This window comes from Musca autumnalis, unplaced genomic scaffold (assembly GCF_047663935.1).
Source record: "Musca autumnalis isolate F117 unplaced genomic scaffold, ASM4766393v1 scaffold_1, whole genome shotgun sequence".
Taxonomy (NCBI): Eukaryota; Metazoa; Arthropoda; class Insecta; order Diptera; family Muscidae; genus Musca; species Musca autumnalis.
Window position 1 is genome coordinate 121,979,641 of NW_027411644.1, and position 10,254 is coordinate 121,989,894.

The 10,254-nt window shown below is 33.2% G+C and overlaps 1 long non-coding RNA gene across 1 annotated transcript; it reads left to right on the forward strand.

Moving 5' to 3' along the window:
- The first annotated feature begins 7,061 nt into the window (after nt 1-7,061).
- On the forward strand, nt 7,062-7,684 carry LOC141390810 (uncharacterized). The gene is made up of 2 exons (XR_012409478.1): nt 7,062-7,315; nt 7,383-7,684. It is a non-coding gene; the product is annotated as an uncharacterized lncRNA (long non-coding RNA).
- The last annotated feature ends 2,570 nt before the right edge of the window (nt 7,685-10,254 follow it).

Genomic DNA, 10,254 nt, shown 5'->3' on the forward strand with positions numbered 1-10,254 from the left:
AAAATGCTGCTAATATGCCGAAGAAGTTCTACATAGATCACCCGTGGAGCTTTAGGAGTACTCTTTTTTATATTTATATTTTGTGTGTAATTTCTTAAGAGCCTCTGTGACATGTTCAATCTCGACCATGTAAAGCGATTTTGTGATGTGTGACAGTCCGTCCATCAAAAATTATTATCGATATCCAGGCAGCAATTATGGACAGATTATCACGAAATTTTGTATGGAGGTCGGGTGCTGACCTGGATATAGTTATTGGTGGAGTTTTTCATCGGGAATTCCCGGGAATAACAGGGATACAGGGCAGACAAGGAGATGAAAACGGACGAAAAGTATTTAAACTTCAGTTATTGTAAAATCATTAACTTTGTTTTTAGTTCGCAAGAAATTAAAATTAAACAAAAACAAGCAGAGTTAAGAACGTGTGGGGGCTATATTGAAACGTGGACCTATACTGACAAATTTAGGAGTAGTGGCTTTTGAAATGATTTTTTTTATTGAATTCTACTTATGTCCCAATAAATGTTTAATAAATTTTTTACAGCCTCTTATATGATGTATTTTTGTAGTAGTTACTTTTTTAAAAAAGTTATTTCTAAGAGTAATGGCTATTAAATTTTTTTTTTATTGCATCCTATTTATGTCCCAAAAAATGATTAATAAATTTTTTACAGCCTCTTATATGAGGTATTTTTGGAGTAGTTTTCTTCTAAGAAGTAATATGAAATTTAATGTTTTAATGTATTTTATAATCGAAGCATATTGTATTAGACTTTTTGGCCACAAGGCTTTTTCAATACAAAATAAATCGTAAATTAAAAAATTAAATTAAATTTCTGGGGGAAAGTAATTTCTGTCCCAAAGAGGACTAAGTACAAAATTTCAGTCACTTCGGTAAGATAATGGACCGAGGAAGACCAAATAAAGAGGCTAAAACATTCAAAATACCGAAAATGGATATATGGGGGCTATATGAAAACATGGACCTATACTGACAAATTTCTAAGAAAAAGTTGTGTAGCCCCAAAGAACAGTAAATACCAAATTGCAGGTATTTCGGTGGAATAATGTGGCTAAAACCTTCAAAAAATCGAAAATCAGGAGGTACCGTTCTATGGGGCCTATCTCAGAAAGTGGACTGATATAGCTCATTTTCAATACCGAACATCCTAGTAGTAATAGATACTTCTGTACCAATTTATTAAGCTCCAACTTAAACATTTCGAGCTGGGTCTTGATTTTCCTTGTCACAAAATCTTCTGAAACTACAGGAGACTCCGAAAAGAAATCCGGACCATCCAGACAAGAAAGTTGAGCGTGAATGCAGGGTCCGAGCCATTATCTTCTTACGCCATTATCTTCTTACGCGACACCAGGTCGTAAACCAATAAAAATAATCAGCCGTGAGCTCAAAGGGGACATTTTAAGTCGTATGGTTGCAAACTCGAGACGGAGCACATGGTCTTTGAAAAACTGGCCTCAAATGCAGTCCTCTTCAAAATTAAAAGGACAAGGATCGGCGAAGAGGGGGATGCCAAACAGAACAGCCAGGAGAAGCCGAGTCAATCAATGACTCCCAAAAACTCGCCTGTTGAGTGACTTATGATCGAGTTAATCCAAATATGAATGCAATATCCAATAAGTGGATGGGGAATATAAATGAACATGGAGAAAATAAAAAAAAAACTTACTCCAGAAATCTTGGGCCGTAAAGAACAATGTCTTCGGTATAAACCATATAAATTATCAACTTTTTTACGCTAGTAAAGGAATACGACCGAGAACCAGTATTACATATTATACTAGCTGAACCCGGTGCGCTTCGCAACCCCGACTGAACTAAATATGTTTGGATTAACCTTTTATTAATATAATATTTAAAGTCATCCGTTGTTTTGGATTTTAATGCATAAATATAGGAGAGATAAATTCGCTATCCTTCAGTTCAGTAGTTCTGATGTAGCTTGGCACCATTCCTCTGTGTGCACGCAGAAAAATATATGTTAGAAATATGTTTGGATATAAATAAATATTTGTTTGTGACTGATTGCAAACAAATATATGTTTGGATCAAGACATAATTTGTTTGTGTTCAAACAAATATATGTTTGCAACATTTTGTAACATATCTCAATTTTATTTGTTTGGGTACCAACATATTTTTTATGTTAGAACATATTATTTACGGGTGGAGAGAAGATTTTTGTCAAAGAGAGTAACAACAGGGCTCTCGCGACTGCGAAATGCTGTTTTATAATAAAGAGCTGTGTGTATGGTGTGATAGAAGACGCAGAAGCGAAGACAGGAGGCTAAAAAAGTTTGGTTTTTGGTGGTATGTATGCATTAAAACATGTGCTTTGTTGTCAACCAACGTAGCAAGCGAAAAGGAAAAGAAAAAAATGTTTTAATTACGTTGTTCTTTTTCTTTAGTGTTCTAAATACAATCGTTGAGTAAAGACGGTAAAGTGAGTGAATAAATCAGCGTTTGTGCTTTTTTAAGAAATGGTGCTTCTTTGTAAATTCAATGCCCAATACATTTTATAAGTGCAAATTTATAATTGAGTCAAAAATGTGAATGAAAATATTTTATTGGACAAGGAAGAAATCGCATTTTATATTGGTAATTACATCAATACATTTTTCATATACATATATACATACATATGTATATATGAAATATGGATATACCTATTTATTACGTTATATAATTATTTGATTCCAGATGCCGATTTCCCGCTGATTATTTCATCTTTGAGGAAAATGTGTTTTATTTCACAACTAAGGAGAAGCGTTCAACGAAGTTTCTGTATAATTTGTTCTTTTTAAAAGTGTGACTTTTTATAAATTATTTCATTCAGTTTTTCTTTTATTAAAGTCTGTTATGTACTTCTTTGGAATTTTTAATGTACCTATGTGTCTGTTGTTGCTTTTGCTTTTTTTCTATGCCTTTCAATAAACCACCCCCATTTATAAATGTGTGTATATGTTTGAGATAGCCAGTAAGCGCTTACTGAGAGCAAGGGAGCGTAAATTTCAATGTGAAACACATTGATAGCGCCCATTGGTGCATGTGTTTGTTTTTTTGTGGCTTTTCGGTTTATATTTGTTTGCACCCAAACAAATATTTGTTTGCACCCAAACATATAATTTGTTTGTACCCAAATTAATGAATCTATGCGAATTTTGACGCCAATTCCGGCAGTAGGACGCCAAAATACTCAAGATCTTCGATTGTCAAACGGAATAGTTATACCCCCAGGAGTGCAGTTAAATATAAATATTTTTGCCATACATAGGCGCAAGGATATATGGGGTCCCGATGCTGATATCTTCAATCCGGACAATTTTCTACCGAGTAACATGGAAAATAAACATCCGTATGCGTTTATACCCTTTACAAAGGGATTGCGCACTTGCATAGGTTAGTTTGCAATAAAATAAACTAAAAATAATTAATTTAATATTAATTCCTCTTTTTGATAATATAGGATATAAATATGGTCTGATGTCCGTGAAGGTAGCTTTGGCAAAGTTGTTGATGAATTTCAAATTTTCAACAGAATTCAAATACAGTGATCTGGAGTTTTGCAATTCAATTGTGTTGAGCTTAAAACATATGCCTGTATTGAAAATTACCAAAAGGCATGCTTAAAACTAAAACGCACACAATTACATACAGTGATGACCAGCTAAATACGGACCCAAAATTCAGTATAATAGATTGCTATCTTTACAAATTTTTTAATAACAAACACTAAAAAGTTAACAAATAAAAACTCCAATGAATTGAGTTGTTTTTATTTAATTATCTATTGACGAATCGGAAAATGCTGCTAATATGCCGAAGAAGTTCTACATAGTTCACCCGTGGAGCTTTAGGAGTACTCTATAATTTATATTTTGTGTATAATTTCTTAAGAGCCTCTGTGACATGTTCAATCTCGACCATGTAAAGCGATTTTGTGATGTGTGACAGTCCGTCCATTAAAAATTATTATCGATATCCAGGCAGCAATTATGGACAGATTATCACGAAATTTTGTATGGAGGTCGGGTGCTGACCTGGATATAGTTATTGGTGGAGTTTTTCATCGGGAATTCCCGGGAATAACAGGGATACAGGGCAGACAAGGAGATGAAAACGGACGAAAAATATTTAAACTTCAGTTATTGTAAAATCATTACCTTCGTTTTTAGTTCGCAATAAATTAAAATTAAACAAAAACAAGCAGAGTTAAGAACGTGTGGGGGCTATATTGAAACGTGGACCTATACTGACAAATTTAGGAGTAGTGGCTTTTGAAATGATTTTTTTTTTATTGAATTCTACTTATGTCCCAATAAATGTTTAATAAATTTTTTACAGCCTCTTATATGATGTATTTTTGTAGTAGTTACTTTTTTAAAAAAAGATATTTCTAAGAGTAATGGCTATTGAAATTTTTTTATTGCATCCTACTTATGTCCCAATGAGGTATTTTTGGAGTGGTTTTCTTCTAAGAAGTAATATGAAATTTACGTAGTGATTTATATTTACTTAAATTTATTTTATAAGGTTAATGTTTTAATGTAATTTATAATCGAAGCATATTGTATTAGACTTTTTGGCCACAAGGCTTTTTCAATACAAAATAAATCGTAAATTAAAAAATTAAATTAAATTTCTGGGGGAAAGTAATTTTTGTCCCAAAGAGGACTAAGTACAAAATTTCAGTCACTTCGGTAAGATAATGGACCGAGGAAGACCAAATAAAGAGGCTAAAACATTCAAAATACCGAAAATTGAGAGGTATTGTTATATGGGGGCTATATGAAAACGTGGACCTATACTGACAAATTTCTAAGAAAAAGTTGTGTAGCCCCAAAGAACAGTAAATACCAAATTGCAGGTATTTCGGTGGAATAATGTGGCTAAAACCTTCAAAAAATCGAAAAATCAGGAGGTACCGTTCTATAGGGCCTATCTCAGAAAGTGGACGGATATAGCTCATTTTCAATACCGAACATCCTAGTAGTAATAGATACTTCTGTACCAAATTATTAAGCTCCAACTTAAACATTTCGAGCTGGGTCTTGATTTTCCTTGTCACAGAATCTTCTGAAACTACAGGAGACTCCGAAAAGAAATCCGGACCATCCAGAAAAGAAAGTTGAGCGTGAATCCAGGGTCCGAGCCATTATCTTCTTACGCGCTATGCGGTGATCGACACCAGGTCGTAAACCAATAAAAATAATCAGCCGTGAGCTCAAAGGGGACCTCCTAATGTATCAATTGAAGCACACGCGAACCCTGCAGATCCCGGGGAGGAAGTCAGCAGCATAGGGATTTCTCGGGAAAGTGGACATTTTAAGACGTATGGTTGCAAACTCGAGACGGAGCACATGCTCGAGGTCTTTGAAAAACTGGCCTCAAATGCAGTCCTCTTCAAAATTAAAAGGACAAGGATCGGCGAAGAAGGGGATGCCAAACAGAACAGCCAGGAGAAGCCGAGTCAATCAATGACACCCAAAAAACTCGCCTGCTGAATGACCTATGATCGAGTTCATCCAAATATGGATGCAATATCCAATAAGTGGAGAAAATAAAAAAAAAACTTAATCCAGAAATCTTGGGCCGTAAAGAACAATGTCTTCGGTATAAACCATATAAATTATCAACTTTTTTACGCTAGTAAAGGAACACGACCGAGAACCAGTATTACATATTATACTAGCTGAACCCGGTGCGCTTCGCAACCCCGACTGAACTAAATATGTTTGGATTAATCTTTTATTAATATAATATTTAAAGTAATCCGTTATTTTGGATTTAAATGCATAAATATAGGAGAGATAAAGTCGCTATCCTTCAGTTCAGTAGTTCTGATGTAGCTTGGCACCACTCCTTTGTGTGCATGTTAGAAATATGTTTGGATATAAATAAATATTTGTTTGTGACTGATTGCAAACAAATATATGTTTGGATCAAGACATAATTTGTTTGTGTTCAAACAAATATATGTTTGCAACATTTTGTAACATATCTCAATTTTATTTGTTTGGGTACCAACATATTTTTTATGTTAGAACATATTATTTACGGGTGGAGAGAAGATTTTTGTCAAAGAGAGTAACAACAGGGCTCTCGCGACTGCGAAATGCTGTTTTATAATAAAGAGCTGTGTGTATGGTGTGATAGAAGACGCAGAAGCGAAGACAGGAGGCTAAAAAAGTTTGGTTTTTGGTGGTATGTATGCATTAAAACATGTGCTTTGTTGTCAACCAACGTAGCAAGCGAAAAGGAAAAGAAAAAAATGTTTTAATTACGTTGTTCTTTTTCTTTAGTGTTCTAAATACAATCGTTGAGTAAAGACGGTAAAGTGAGTGAATAAATCAGCGTTTGTGCTTTTTTAAGAAATGGTGCTTCTTTGTAAATTCAATGCCCAATACATTTTATAAGTGCAAATTTATAATTGAGTCAAAAATGTGAATGAAAATATTTTATTGGACAAGGAAGAAATCGCATTTTATATTGGTAATTACATCAATACATTTTTCATATACATATATACATACATATGTATATATGAAATATGGATATACCTATTTATTACGTTATATAATTATTTGATTCCAGATGCCGATTTCCCGCTGATTATTTCATCTTTGAGGAAAATGTGTTTTATTTCACAACTAAGGAGAAGCGTTCAACGAAGTTTCTGTATAATTTGTTCTTTTTAAAAGTGTGACTTTTTATAAATTATTTCATTCAGTTTTTCTTTTATTAAAGTCTGTTATGTACTTCTTTGGAATTTTTAATGTACCTATGTGTCTGTTGTTGCTTTTGCTTTTTTTCTATGCCTTTCAATAAACCACCCCCATTTATAAATGTGTGTATATGTTTGAGATAGCCAGTAAGCGCTTACTGAGAGCAAGGGAGCGTAAATTTCAATGTGAAACACATTGATAGCGCCCATTGGTGCATGTGTTTGTTTTTTTGTGGCTTTTCGGTTTATATTTGTTTGCACCCAAACAAATATTTGTTTGCACCCAAACATATAATTTGTTTGTACCCAAATTAATGAATCTATGCGAATTTTGACGCCAATTCCGGCAGTAGGACGCCAAAATACTCAAGATCTTCGATTGTCAAACGGAATAGTTATACCCCCAGGAGTGCAGTTAAATATAAATATTTTTGCCATACATAGGCGCAAGGATATATGGGGTCCCGATGCTGATATCTTCAATCCGGACAATTTTCTACCGAGTAACATGGAAAATAAACATCCGTATGCGTTTATACCCTTTACAAAGGGATTGCGCACTTGCATAGGTTAGTTTGCAATAAAATAAACTAAAAATAATTAATTTAATATTAATTCCTCTTTTTGATAATATAGGATATAAATATGGTCTGATGTCCGTGAAGGTAGCTTTGGCAAAGTTGTTGATGAATTTCAAGTTTTCAACAGAATTCAAATACAGTGATCTGGAGTTTTGCAATTCAATTGTGTTGAGCTTAAAACATATGCCTGTATTGAAAATTACCAAAAGGCATGCTTAAAACTAAAACGCACACAATTACATACAGTGATGACCAGCTAAATACGGACCCAAAATTCAGTATAATAGATTGCTATCTTTACAAATTTTTTAATAACAAACACTAAAAAGTTAACAAATAAAAACTCCAATGAATTGAGTTGTTTTTATTTAATTACACTGGTCAACAGGACTTTTGTTTCAACCGATGTTGCAGTTGTTTCTAGATGAAATCGGCGAGTTATTTTCAAATCCGGTCCCGGTTTTTCTCCATCAGCTCTTGTTTTTGAGATATAGCTCAAAATCGGGTTTTACGAGTTTAACCCAGACTTTCGTTATTTTCGAATACAAACAAATATTTGATGATTTTTAGGTCATGGCCGAATCATGGGCGCTATGAACTTTATATTATATATCTGAATACTGGATTATATAGTAGACACCCTAAGAATATCCGGAGTACCATATGAAGATCCTATGACTTCCCCCGATGACGTAATTACAGCTTAAAGTACTCAAAATATGCAATTTGTTTGCACCCAAACATATAATTTGTTTGTACCCAAACATATAATTTGTTTGCATCCAAACATATAATTGTACATGATTTAGTAATGTACATGATTTAGTAATGGTTGTGCTGTTGGAGAACTTCGTGTAATATTGGAAAATATTTTAATCAGTCAGTTTTCCAGCAGCAACATTTTCTATTAATATGTTCGATTATAAAATATTTAAGTACAATGGGCAATAAAAATCTATGTATTTTAGATAAGTAGAGCATAAGAGATAGCAGTTTATGTGAACGGCTGGGGTGCATTGATAATAAAGGCATCGCCCAAGTGATAATGCACTCAGTAAGGGAAGAGGTTCTTGTAGTGATAAGAGTATAGAATAAGAGAAGATAGGCTAAGAATTATTTTGTAACTTAGTTCTTAAGATTCATTTTATCATGAATAAAATTAGAATAGAATTTACAACCCAACGAGACGGTTGTAGTTTTATTACTCAAACACAAACATATATTTGTTTGCAGGACCCAAACATATGTTATGTTTGGGACTGATTGCAAACAAATATATGTTTGCTTCAAAATATGTTTGTGGCACTATAAATAGAAAATAATTTAACAGTAAAGGTAATTATAATATATTTTCTTCATGTTTATCCTATGGGGATAATGTTTGTTATATTTAATATTTGTATCTATTTGGGTACCTTCCCCATGTGATTACCCTCTTACTCTGACCCGTAGCGATATTAAAGGCGATTATATGATTATTACTACTGCCTAGCATGAACATTTTCAATCCCAGTAGTAGTAAAGTGGAAATTGTATTGTTGAATTCCAGGGTGTTACTTCCCTCCTCCTCTCTTCCATAGACTAACCGCCTTTCTTCTCGTGAAATATTAGTTCCTTTTCAGTATAACTTTTAATGAGTTTCAAGGCTCTCAACCTAATATTGATTCAAATAGACAATATTCGATATTATGATATAAAGGAGATGACTCTCCTCTCTGACCCTGGAAGAGATGGTGTGTACTTACTTCCCACACTCTAAACTTTTTTGTGTTGAATTTCACAATGATCCCTCCAAACATTTGGAAGTTAAATATATCTTCTCTCAGTAAATGCGTCTCCGTAAAGTGCCTGCATTCAGTTAAAAATGCGAATGTTGTCTATTTACAAGAATAAATATGTTGTTATCGCTTTTTTATCCGTATGTGGTCACAACTGCGCGACTTACAGTATTATAAAAAGCGACACTTTATGTTGTACAAAAACAAATATTTAAAGTCTGGAGTATTGATACTACTCCCTATTATAGAGAGTAATGTTTTCAAAACAATAGTGGCAGCATTACAAAAACAATTTATCTTGCAAACAGTTAAGCGAATTGTAATGAAAAATAAAACATAAGTTGATTGACGTGATTTCTTCAGTACTTGTGACGTTCTGTTAGCAATCGGTACAAACTTGATACAAAAATTTAAATGAAAATAAAGCTGTTTAGATTCTTTATTGTATATTAACAACTTTTATAAAATAGTAAATCAAACGTATTATTCATTTGAATTCAATGTTAATGCGGTTATAAAAGGTGCATTGTATAATAAAAATTGTTTCTTTTTTGATCAATTTTATAATAAAATGCATCTTTTATAACCGCATTAACATTAAATTCAAATGAATAATATGTTTGAATAAACAATAAAAAAAAAACTAAATAGCCTTTTACAAATACGGTCGGTTCCGTCACTACTGAAAGTTTCGTAAACGGTACCTGCATGAGTACCTAATGCACACTCAAAGTGCCCCGCTTCCGACACTCCAACTGAATCGCAAAAGAAACATACAACAGTGACGGAAGCGAAAATAGAGTTTGGACCGCATAAGTGGAACAGTTTCTTTAGTCATTTTTGTCTTTTCGGAAACAAATGCGACTGTCGCAGTAGACACAACAATCCGTTTTCAGTGACTTTTGCGTCAAGCAAGCGATAGAAAATGTTTGGAGGGATAATGATAAGCAACAAGATGCGACACAAAAATGTGTAATATTCAAAAGCTTTGTTGTTGTAAGATTTAACACATAAAGTGTTTAAAACTTTATACATTTTTTGCGATTTTAGACACAATTTATTGAAATTTTACATACCTTTGTTTGTAAATTTCAGCAAACTTATGCTTAATGTCTGAATGTGTTTGATAAAACTGCATTTTCAATATGA